Source organism: Cebus imitator, unplaced genomic scaffold (genome assembly GCF_001604975.1).
Source record: "Cebus imitator isolate Cc_AM_T3 unplaced genomic scaffold, Cebus_imitator-1.0 Scaffold43, whole genome shotgun sequence".
Lineage (NCBI taxonomy): Eukaryota > Metazoa > Chordata > Mammalia > Primates > Cebidae > Cebus > Cebus imitator.
This window is the reverse complement of record NW_016107358.1, coordinates 5,608,490-5,620,607: the sequence shown is the minus strand read 5'-3', so window position 1 is coordinate 5,620,607 and position 12,118 is coordinate 5,608,490. Positions and strand designations below refer to the sequence as shown.

The window sequence follows — 12,118 nt, the reverse complement described above, 5'->3', positions numbered from 1 at the left end:
TTCTCCACCTCGGCCTCCTGAGTAGTTGGGATTACAGGCATACTCCACCACACCTAGCTAATTTTGTATTATTAGGTAGAGACAGGATTTCTCCATGTTGGTCAGGCTGGCCTAGAACTCCCAACCTCAGGTGATCCGCCCACCTTGGCCTCCCAATGTGCTTACACTCCCCGTGCCCGGCCTGTTTTCTGCTTTTAAAGGTTCATGTGATTAAGTTCACCCACATAATCTCCCTCCTGATATGTAAACATTCTGGGGATTAGATCTTGAACATCTCTGGAAGATCATCTTAGAAACCTTCCTACTAAAAGTAATTTGACAGGACTTATATCCTTCTGTGTTATTAAAATGTCATAATGGTGTGCATGTTAAGGTAATAAAGTCCCTATCAAAAAGAGAGACTCCTAAAAGTCTTCGATATTTTCTTTGTTCTCATGTAAAATGTTCTTTGCTCTAAAACAGACCTTCCTATTTCTAAAAATATATATAGTAATATGTTTATATTAGATAATTCTAAAATATATGCTATATAATAATGACACATATAATTATTCTGTTATATAAATGTATCTATAATACAATATTTTACCAAACTGTAATTACTAATATATATGCCATATAATTATATGACACATATACTTATTCTGTTATATAAGTGTATCTATAATACAATATTTTACCAAACTGTGATTGTATCACACATGTAGTGTGCATCCTTCTTTACATTTAACATATTGTGTTTCTTATTGGTCATTAAATATTCCCCAATGTATAATTTTTAATCACTGCATGGTAATACATAATATGGCTTTATTTAACCAGCCCCATTTGATTAATATTTATATCACGTTGTACATATTTTACAAAAATTTTATTGTTCTTCTGTGCTTATTTTCTTAAAATATGTATCCAGGATCAGGGATACTAAATCAAATGCTTAAGACTTTTTGCCTTTGCTCTACAAAATGAATTATCAAAGTTTGTATTGTAATCAGCCAATGCAGGAAAGTAGCTAATTATCCACATGTTTGCCAAAACCTGTCAGCTTAGTAGACAAATAACAAATCTCACTGTTGTTTTAATTTGAAATCCTAGAAATCTAATAAATTTGAAAGTTTTTATGTTTGCAGAGCACTTAATGCTTTTTTATATTGTAGATTTCCTTCCATTGCCATTCCCCCCAATTTTTCAGCTGGGATATTTAATATTTTCTTTGTAATTTTTATCTTTCCATATTAAAGATATTAACTTTGCCTGACATGATGGTTCAAAATATTTATCTTAGTTTGCAATGTATAAGATATAATTTTCTGTCTTATGTAGTCCTGTGTGTCAATGTTTTCTTTCATTGTTTCTCCTTTTACTTATAAGCTTACAAAACCTTTCCACACTAAACAGTCAAAACATACATACACAAAGTCTAAGTAAAGTAAGAACTTGTGGGATCATTGCATTATTTTCTTTCATGCCTTCCCACTGCCAGGTGGGTAGCCATGGCACCTGGGGTCTTGCCCACACCTCAGACTCAGACATGCAAAACACAACTGACCCTCATTCCTCTCACAGGGCTCCTTCCTCATGTTGTCTATTTCTTTTCATGACTTTGCTATTCTTCTTCCACCCAGACTCAAAATTCTCTGTCTTCCACGAATTTTCCTACTCTATTGTCATCCACATCTAATGCTTTGTCGCATGATCTTCCACCTCATTCAGTAGTTGAACAGCCATTTCTTCCTCCCTTTTGCCATAACCCTAGCTTGAGCCTTCATTGCTTCCTACCTCTGCAGGTACAGGCAGATGGACGATGAGGAGAGAGAAAGACAAACCTTTAACTGAGATACATTCATGGCGTATGCCTTTTATTTGCAAATTTTAATTTTCCATTCAATAAGAAATTATGGTCATCTTTATAAGTCATAAAATACACATCCACCTTTTTTCTTAAAATGGCCTTTTTCTTCTTGATCCATCTTCAAGTCTTCCATCCATAGCTCCTAAGTCTGCTTCCATTCACCTGCCCCATGTAACTCATTTTATTTTCTGTATTCTCATGTAACAAGATCCACACACACATGAATGTACACTGATAGAGGTACTTTTTAATCACTGCACAAAAAGGAGATTATATATTTTGTATGCCTCCCTATATCCTTACTCATTCAAGAATAACTGATGGGATTCTCTTCAAATCAATAATTATATCTCTATTTTCTCAACTGCTGTATATTATGCTACAGTTGGGGCATAATCACCATTTCCCACTGAACATTCACTTTTCTTCTTCATTTTTTAATTTAAGAAATTCTGTAATAAAACCTTTATACCTGTTTTCATTCATACTGGTGCTTTTATTTCTATGGATATATTTTTAGGGTGGAATTCCTGAGTCAAAGAGTTTGCTTCTTGTAAACCCTAGTAGGTGTTTGCTTTTCAAAAAACTTTTAAAAACACTTTTTGACAAGCAATAAGAAAATCCATTTCCTCACAACCTCATCACAAATTTGAATAATTAATTTAATTAGTATTAAATAATTTGAATTTGAAAAATTTATATGTTATTAGATTATAATCAGAGAGGGTGGCCACTATTACTGTATTTTGTACATATCCCCTTGCATGCATAAAAACCTTGTTAGGCTTTATATTCAGCTGCTTTGCTATTTGGTGTATGTAGGCTGTATCACTATTATATCATACTCCTAAATTATACCTTTAATTATTACAAAATGTCCTTCCTTTACTGTTTAAAGCTTGGTAAACACTACATGACAACTTCTCTGAGGCTGACATCACCTCTCCAGCTTTGTGTTTTAATTTTCTGGTAACATTTGATTCCTCTGTATGTGTTCAACTTTATCACTTTTTATATTTTTTTACTGAAAATGAGACTGTGTCTTTTACTGGAGGAATTGTCATGTTACTAAAAATAATCTATTTGATTTTATTCCTTTTCAACCTGTTTTACTTGTATACTTCCTCCTTTTCATTTCTTTGCATTTGCCGATTCTTTCATTGTGGTTCATTTCTCTTTTTGTTTTTCTTCTTAATGTGTGTGTTCTGCGCTTCCCCATTCAGTTATGATGACTTTCCTGTTCTGAGTGCCCGAACTCATATACACAGAGAACAAAGTTAGAAGCGTGGGGCCAGATGCCTGTACTGATAAAGGAGTGGTGAGAAACCAGCCCAAAGGGAGAGGCCCCTGGCGAGAGATGGATATAGGAAGGTTGTGTCTAAAGGAAGTATCCAACTGCCCCAAGGACAAAGGGGTGAGCTATAAAACCCTGACAACTCCTGTGGTCATGACACCACCAGACAAATGAGACCTCTGCCCCCCAACCCAATCTCTGACCCTGACTAGATCCTGAAGGGATCGATAGTCATGATTCGCAAGATAGAGGAAAGGGGTTAGAAGCACAAGTCTTGAAAATAGAAAAAAAAAAAAAAAAGTTACCAGATTCTGCCTTCTTTTCTCCATTTTAAGGGCCAGCCTGAAGAAAACTGTGTCAAGGGTAAATCTAAAGCTATTGAAAAAATCTTTTTGTAGATTGGTGCAAAAGTAATTGGGGTTTTTACTAATATTATTGGCCCACACTAGATATATGAATCAATGATGTAAAACTGGAAACTGGGGTCTAAGATACAGGAGGACTATGGGGTGTTCACTGCAAACTCCCTTCACACAAGCTCTCACCTTGTTACTCAAACCCTACATGGCGTTCAGGGGACAGGGCAAGCGCCGTCTCACTCCTTGCAGCTTCTACAAGCTTGAATCAGATGAGGATGTTCCTGGTAACTTTGTTACTACACACCTGCATTTCCACCGGCTAACTCTAGAAAACCGAATCCAATTGATATTTTTTAAATCAAATTGTTGAGCTACAATTTATATACAATAAACTGTACATATTTTAAATGTACAATTAAGTGGGTTTTGGCAAATGGATGTATCCACGTACCTGCCACCACAAGTAAAATCTAAAACATTTTTGCATCACACTAAAAAATTCTTTTATATCCTTTACTCTCTCTCTCTTTCTCTCTCTCTCTCTCTCTCTCTCCCCCTCTCTCTCTCTGTCTGTCTTTCTCCTAGCAAACAGTGATCTGATCCCTAGCATGATAAATTAGAATTCTATTACAACATCTCACATAGATATAATAATGCAGTATTTGCTCTCTTGCTTCTGGCTTCTTTCACTCAGAAAAGTAGCTTAACATTCATCCGTGTTTTTGCTTGTATGGGAAGTTCATTATTCTATTGAAGAGTAGTATTCCATTTAATGAATGAACTACAATGTATTGATTCTTCTATTGATGAATATTTGAGTGTTTCAGAGTTTTGACCATGAGTATGGCTGTTATGAAAATTCATATCTAAATACTCTTGTAGGAAAATGTTTTCATTTCTTTTGGGCAAATACTTAGGAGTGGAATTGCTGGGTCATTTGTTAAATACGCCAGCAAAGAAAAAGAGTTTTCATTTCATGAATTTCCAATTTCTGCCGTTTGGTGTACATTTAGGGGCGTATGTCTTCCTAATGATTCATTCGCTTTGTCTTTGTCTTGAGCTCTACTATTAGATTTCTAACATTATATATTAATATAGCCACACCAGCTTTCCTACATACAGTGTTTCCATAACATATATTCTTTGGTCATTTTACTCTTAACCGATTTCTGTCTTTCAATTTATAGAGCATCTGTGGTAGACAGCATATAGTTAAGTCTTGCTTTTAAATCCACATTAGTGACTCTTGCTTTTTAATTTACTTAATCTTGCATATTTCATGTAATTATTGATATGATTGAGTGTGTGTACCAACTTGCCATTAATTTGTGCAAATCTTTTTGGGTTTTTCGTTCAGTTGACACTTTCCTGCCTTACTTTTTGGGTTACTTGTATATGTTTTTAGTCTTTCATCTTCTTTCCACTATTATTTTGTTGGCTATTTTTTTTTAGGTTGGCACTGTTTGTTTTAGGACTAATAGCATGCATCCTAAAATTATCTAACAATATGTAGAGTCAGTGTTATGGACTGTCACACTTCATACCTGACAGTTCACGTTAACCACTTCACACTTCTCACTACACAATACACAACTGTATCATTCCAGTTCCCACTCCCTCATCCTTTGAGAATTGTTGTCATATCTTTTATCTACACATGCTTTATAACCCCACCTTATAATGACATTTTATTTAAAAAGTAAATAATATTTTAAGATAATTATTAGAAAACTTAGTGTTTCGTATTTATACATATACTGCAATTCTAATATCCCTGTATTCCCCTGTATAGATCATTTTGTATTGTATTCCTTCAGCTTAAAGAACATTTTTAACATTGTTATAGCACTGATCTGCTGGAGCAAAATTATTTCAGCTTTCCTTCATCTGAAAATGTCTTTATTTCATCCTCAACTTTTACAGGATTCTTTTGCTAGATACAGATTTGTGAATTGACATTATTTGTCCTCATTTTAAATATACCATTATATTGACCTCTTGTCTCCATTTTTTCTGACAATGTCAACAATTTCTTGCATTATTGTTTCCTTGTCTAGAACATGTTTTTTTTTTTCCTTCTTCCTAATTTCAGGATTTTTACTTTACCTTGGAATCTTCAGCAGTTGACTATTATATCCCTAAGTATGATTTTGTTTGTATTTACTCTTCTGGGGCTCATGAAGAGTATTCAACATGTAAGTCAAAATATTTCAGCAAATTTTGAAAATTTTCAGTCATTACTTTTTAATCTACATTTTATTCCATTTTATTATATTTTTCCTTCTAAGATTCCAATTATTGACATATATGTCAAACTATGTGATGTTACTCCATGAGCCTCTAAGTCTCCCTTCATTTTTCTCTCATCTTTTTCTTTTCTATACTTCAGATTATTTAACTTCTATTGTTCTGTGTTCAAGTTTACTGATTACTTGTTCTGCCATTCTAATTTGCTATTAAGCCTATGCAATACATTTCTCATTTAATTCTTGGATTTTCAGTTCTGTGTTTGGTTACCATTTTATAATTTTTACATTGCTGAGACACCCTATCTATTATCTCATGAAGGCTATAAGTGAAAGTGTTTCCTTTAAATTTGTGAAAATATTTGTAACGGATATTTTAATATTTTTCCTGCTAAATTTAATATCTGAATCATCTTGGTGTTATTTTTATCCACTTTTTTCCTTGTGTAAGGCTCATATTTTCTCATTTCTTTGCATGTCTAGTAACTGTAGATTATATAATGGACATTGGAGAAGACTCTGGATTCTGCTATCTCCTTCCAAAAGGTGTTGATTTTTTTTTCTAGCAGGCAATTCAATTTTGGCTCATTTCTTTAAACTCAGGTAGTCTTGAATTTATATTGTTTTTACAGTAGATCTGAAAAAACAAAACAAAACAAAACAAAACAAAAAAACAAAGGTTTCCAAACCACCAAGCCACTCTTTCCTCTTTCTTAACAGAACTCAACCTCAAAGCTCTAACTCCTCGGCTTACAGTGTCAGGGCTTGTTTTGGGCTTTCTTTGGGCAGGTGTAGAGTAAGCTACTTTAGAGCATGCTCTTTATGTCTAACATGCAGACATTTGGTGTCCTAATTTTCTGACCAAATTGATAATAAGGTGCTTACATGACTCTGCCGGTTGTGCTTGAACTCCACCTCTGAACTCTAGTATCTCTGTTCTGCTCTCAGGTCCACAGGAGCCTCTAGCAAGCAGCCACTTAGCAAAGCCTTGGTTTGCCTTACTATGGTTACGAACAGCATAACCCCCAACCAAGGACCCAAGGGGGAGTTTTTATACTGACACCTTCCTGCTCTCTGTTCCACTTTGCAGAATGCAGCTGTTTGAGCTGCCCTGAATGGTAGACTCTGCTTCCTGAGCTCAGTGGGATGTTCTTTGCTTGGATCCATTCTACTGCTCTACAGTTAGGATATTGCACCCAGGTAAAGGGCCACTGTGCACCATACAGGCTTTGCTTATCAGCTTCTCTTCTTTCAGGGATCACAGTCATGCCTTCTGATGGCAGTGCTCCAATGCAGTTGCTCCACATATTCTTTCCATTGTAATGGTTGATGATAGCAGAAGAGGTAGAGGTTGCAATATTGTTTAATTTTTTAATTAGAAAGTATAAATGAATACATGAATTTGTCATGAGCTAACTAGCATCCGTGTTATATGCTAGCAATGCAAATATTGGTTAATTATTTTGAAAGTCCACTTTAAATCCACTTTATTTTATAGAACTACTATTCTATTCAACTATCAGATCCTTGAATATTGAGAAAAAGATTAAATGTTTACAAATAACATGAACCTGCTGATGCCTTGGGAATGTGTCAGCTGGTATCACCCAGAAAAAAAAAATAGAACAGTCATATTTTTAATAATACATGAGGTGCACAAGGAAAACACTTGTCAAAATTGTATAATGTTACAACACCCTATCTCTGTATAAATGCATATGTTTATAAAAGTGTATTTTCCCTGTGTTGTGCTAATCTTTTTTACTTGGCATGTTTTTAATGGTTTTTCCAAATGACCTTTGTAAAATTAATCAAGAATCTGACACTGTCTTTTGGAGAACTGTGAAGAAAGAATGCTGCTTATAATAACTTTTGCAGGAAAAAACAGCCAGAAAAATGACAAAACAGAGAAAACATTAATACTGAAAAAAATAATAAAGCTTGAAAGTGGAGCCAAATGAAAAATGTTGCCATTTTGTCAAAAATATTTTTATGGGTATCTGAAAATCCATTTGCCTTTTATTTTCTATGCCATGTCCTTATTACTTGAGATCAGATCAATTTCTCAAGACAATTTTCTACATAAAATAAACCACAATTTTCAAGAGCTCTAACAGTGAGAAGCGTCTCAAAGATGAATAAAATATACAGAAAATATGTGTAAAAATTTATAAATACAAAGAACCCAGAAAAATGCCTGTAATTAGACAAGATGAAATTCTAAAAAGAAATTAAATTTAGTTGTAATCCATTCCCTATTCTTTTCTTTGAGAAAATTACTACTGAAGTGAGGGTTTTTCCCCCCTGTAATTTAAATGTTAAGCTGCCAGATGCGTGTCTCATGCTTGAAGAGTCGAAGCTTTGCATTATTTAGCATATTAAGGATCACAGAATTTTAAAAAGGGCTCCTTTATTGCCTCGAGGTTCTAATTAAGTAAACCTTAGCCTGGTACATTTAAAACTTGCAATACATGAGAATTTGCTCTTTTTTCCCCGTAGTCAAGTCACATCTATATAATAAATATGGAAAATCTTTAAAATGATATAATTTTTCTTTTGCTTGAGGAATTAAACCTATCTATTATTTTAAGAAGTTTTTAATAGAGGCCAGCAATCTAAAAGACAACTAAGGATTCAAAATACTTTCTAATCATTGCAAGTTGCTTTTCTTATTTATGCCCACGAATACGTGTTTCATAAAGCAGTATCATGCTATCAGTCTTACTTCTTCCTTACTCTGCCTCTACTGTGGTCGCAACTGTTCCATTCTCATGAGACAAAGGCAATTCTAAGAAGCAACAAGAGGGTCATTGTTTTGGGGATCGGTGTTACGTTTTTCTGTGTTTGTGTGTGTCCGTCTGTGTTAAGTATCTGATCACATAGTAATAATTAGGTGACCTTTCAGTCATTTTTGGAGTTTCAGCAGCTAACCTGAAAACTATAATCAAGTAGAAGTTCTGGAGGCACACAACATTCATAAATCATACCTTTAAATACAGTTATTTTTGCCATTTTAGAAAATGTCAAAGGTGTCAACTCTGTCCAAATATACCGCTTAACAGTGACTATTTTAGTAAATTGACTTGAAATGCATTCAGCTAACTGACAGTTAGAAGCACGTAATCTAGCTCACAGTACAAATGAACAGTTTAAAGGCCAAAATAAGCACCAAACTATGAATTCTCAATAACTAACATGTTGCAATGACCATGATTGCAACCACAGAACAGAATCATAGTATTAAGGAGTATATCTACATCAGAAATCAATGCTTAAAATTGTTGAAATGAAATGTAATTTTTAAAAATCTAGTTTCCAGTTAAGAAAAAAATGTTCTGACCACATTCAAAACTATAGCCAGGTATCAAATTGGGATGTTAACAGTGAATAACCTAGAAATTACCCAAATGCAGGTCATGAGTTGATAACACTCTTAGCAATCGGCATGGCTTGAACCTATGAACAGTTCATGATGCTGCTGCCAACATAAGTAGATAAATGTTTGTCATAATGGCAAGAAACAAGAAATTCTCTTTTCATCTTGGGAACTACAATGAACAAATTGATCTTCAAATGTAACTGTTGACAAAGGGCAAGTTTTATAAAAATGGAGCTTAGGTTTGGGTAGGATTATTACCTCCAAAACCTAGGATGTTTAGTAAAAGGTAGAATTACTTAATATTTTATGAACCAGTTTTCTAGAAACCTTAAGAAACTTAGTAGTTTAATATTTGGATATATTTTAATATAGTGGGCAGCAGGAATGCAGGAAAATCAGCTTTACATTCCCTCTGTCCAAACCACTGGCTTAGTGGCTTGGAGCAATCTTTCCACATAGGTCCACAGCCTATGTCACATTTTGGTGTTAGTTATAAATTCCAGCAGTTATTTGATTGAGAATAATGCATTATATTTATAAAATATTTTTTCTTGGGAGGCCACAGCGGGCAGGTCATAAAGTCAAGAGATTGAGAACATCCTGGCCAACATGGTGAAACCCTGTCTCTACTACAAATACAAAAAAAATTAGTTGAGCGTGGTGGCACACGCCTGTAGTCCTAGCGACTCAGGAGGCTGAGGCAGGAGAATCGCTTGAATCCGGGAGGTGCAGGTTGCAGTGAGCCGACTTTGCACCACTGCATTTTAGCCCAGTGACAGAGAGAGACTCCATCTCAAAAAAATATTCAGTTGATAAAACATTTGCATATGTTACTTAATTTACTTTGATTATTGCCAGTATACAACTGTAAATATTTTGTCATCACCCCAATTTAGTAGCAATCTCTGAATATTTTACATTCATAAGATAAAAATATATTCCTACATGTATATCTTACCATAAAAAAATATGATTATAATGTAAGAGCAGGAATATACTTCGTTATTCTTCCCAAGAATGATATTTAAACATCATCCATTTCTGCCATACTTAAGGTTCTATTCTTTTATAAAACAGCTTTTTTTCTTATTCTCAAAAATATTAAACCCTTCATCTTAAGCACAATAAAAGAATGCAGAAATTTTAATATGCTGCTCATGAGCTTTCCCTGGTTATCATCAATTAACACTTTCACTGGACTTAGAACATCCAAAGCTATTTGGAAAAATACATTATTTTACCCACTGGTAAGTTCCTATTGCTAAGAGAAAATTACACATAGAGACAAAGAGAGTCACTGCCCATTACCACAGTGAAACAGAATGTAGACACATGCAACTGTGTGTCAACCATTATGAGCATCAACTCAGTAACATAATGACTTTGTGAGCACCTACCATGTGTACAAAACTTTACAAAACTGTAATACAAATATTATATGATACAATCTCTGAATGTTTGTTTCTTCACCTAGAAAGGAGAGATAACAGGCCCTGATATTATGTAATATTAGTAAATTGCTAATATTTAATAATATGTAATATTAATAATTTATAATATAATAATACCAATAATTTACTATTATATAATAGTAACTTACTAATATATAATGTGATTAATATTAATAATTAATATAAATTACTGATATTATACAATATTACAAATTATTATTACTATATAATATTATATTAGTAAATATTAGTAATTTACCAATATTTGGTAAATTGAGGTCTATTATCTTGCCTTTGTGGGTAAGAAGCAAAGGCTCAGAGATTAAGTAACTTGACATAAGACATTAAATTATAGGGTCAAAATCTCAGTTTAAGCCTCTCTGCCTCCCAAATTCGGGTTCTATTCCTCCACTGAATATTTGAGTTCTCTCTATCCTTCCTTGCACATCTCCCACAAACAGACTGAGCTAAGGGCTGCAGGGTTATGCTCTTAAAGTAAAAATAACACAAGAAGGAACAAAATCAGAAATATGAATCAACAACCCACTGTAGATTTCATTCATACTAGTGAGAAGAAACACAGATAATAAAACCCTGCATAAAGTAATAGCAACAGCTAATGTTGTTGAGCTCCTACTATGTACCAGGCTTTGCAGCTTTCAAAGTTTCAAGTTAGCTACTAATTTTAAACTCTACTTCACAAATCTACTTTAAAACACTTCAGTGAGTAATAAGATTTACCAATTGAAAACGTACCTCCTTCCTCGAAGATTATGCTAAGTGAAATAAGCCAAATACTGTATGATTCCACCTATATGAGGGACCTATAGTAGGCAAATTCATAGAGACAGAAAGCAGCATAGAGCTTACAGAGGCTAGGAGTGGGGAAAATGGGGAATTGTTAAATAGGTATAGAGTTTCAGTTTTGAAAGATGAAAAAATATTCCGGAGATGGATGATGGTGAATACACTTAATGCTACTGAACTGTGCACTAAAAAATGGTTGAAATGGTAAATACTATGTTATCTGTATTTTACCACAATTACTATTTTTTTAACTTCTGGATCCCTCAATCTCTCAATAAAATGCTAGGAAACTTTAAAAATGATGAAAGGTCTTAGTAAAAACAAATAACAAAAAATAGCAGGAGGGCTTGCAGGTGGGAAAAGATAGCACAAACTCAATTCTCCTGCATTATCCCCACTAAGTACAAAATAAGCCCTGGAATTAATCCAAGAGGCTATCAAAGCAGAATTCCAAAAGGTAAAAAGAGGTAGGCAAAGTAATTAGAGAGCTCAGGACTGGGAAAACAACTCAGGGCAGGGCATCTTAAGCTCCACCACCAACTGAAGACCCCCACTCCAACCTAACATTTCCTGACCCTCACCTATCAGCAGATCAGGGTCCAGGTTGGCACATTTATCCCTTCCTCTATGGGAATCTGCCAGGACAACACTAGGTGAGTCCCCCAGCAACTGTGGGACTTCTCTACTTCCCTGCCTCTGGGGAAAGCATTCTCATGCATGAGAGTCCCTT

At 34.3% G+C, this 12,118-nt stretch overlaps 1 protein-coding gene across 2 annotated transcripts in view; it reads right to left on the bottom strand.

Annotated features, from left to right (window-relative positions):
- OFCC1 (orofacial cleft 1 candidate 1) overlaps positions 1-12,118 on the bottom strand; it is a 207,467-nt gene that overhangs the window by 65,016 nt on the left and 130,333 nt on the right. The window lies entirely within an intron of this gene.